Genomic DNA, 637 nt, shown 5'->3' on the forward strand with positions numbered 1-637 from the left:
CAGAGCTTCCTACAGATTCCTTCCAAGAAATCTGCATCCTTGGACATAGTCAAAAGCTTTATCTAGAGGATCTTTAGGAACAGGACCCAACACTGCACACAATCTACTCATCATCATCATCATCACGGCTTGGCTTCATGAACGAAGATCCGGGAAGGGCTTTTCCCACGCTCACTGCAAGCGATGAGTGCACCCTTCGGGGCTGCGTGATGGATTGTTTAGGTGAGACACCAGCATGCACGGAACTGGCTCCACCCTTTACACCTGAGGTTCATCTGCCAGGGCCTAGCGAGCTTGGATGGTGACAGTGAAGTCCTCAGGTCATAGGTTTGGTTAGAGTCTCCTTCTCTTAGATGATGGATGCCTTACAAGGCTAAACGAGCTCCATCTGCCCGGGTTTGGAGTCAGAGTTGTCCTTCTCCTAGGATGGTTGCCCGAAGGCTAGTGAGCCCATCCTGCCCGTGGACACACTTTGTCTGACCCTTCAGTTGAGACCTGTCTGGCACCGGAGGCACATGCCACCACCAGCACAGCTCTCAACCTCACAAGGGCACACAAGCTCCTTCCCCATGGCAAGGGGGTGCCCGTGAAAGAGTCACTGCTCTACCTCCGGACATCACAGACCCGGGCACGGGGC

Source organism: Buceros rhinoceros, unplaced genomic scaffold (genome assembly GCF_000710305.1).
Source record: "Buceros rhinoceros silvestris isolate BGI_N320 unplaced genomic scaffold, ASM71030v1 scaffold3506, whole genome shotgun sequence".
NCBI classification, from domain to species: Eukaryota; Metazoa; Chordata; class Aves; order Bucerotiformes; family Bucerotidae; genus Buceros; species Buceros rhinoceros.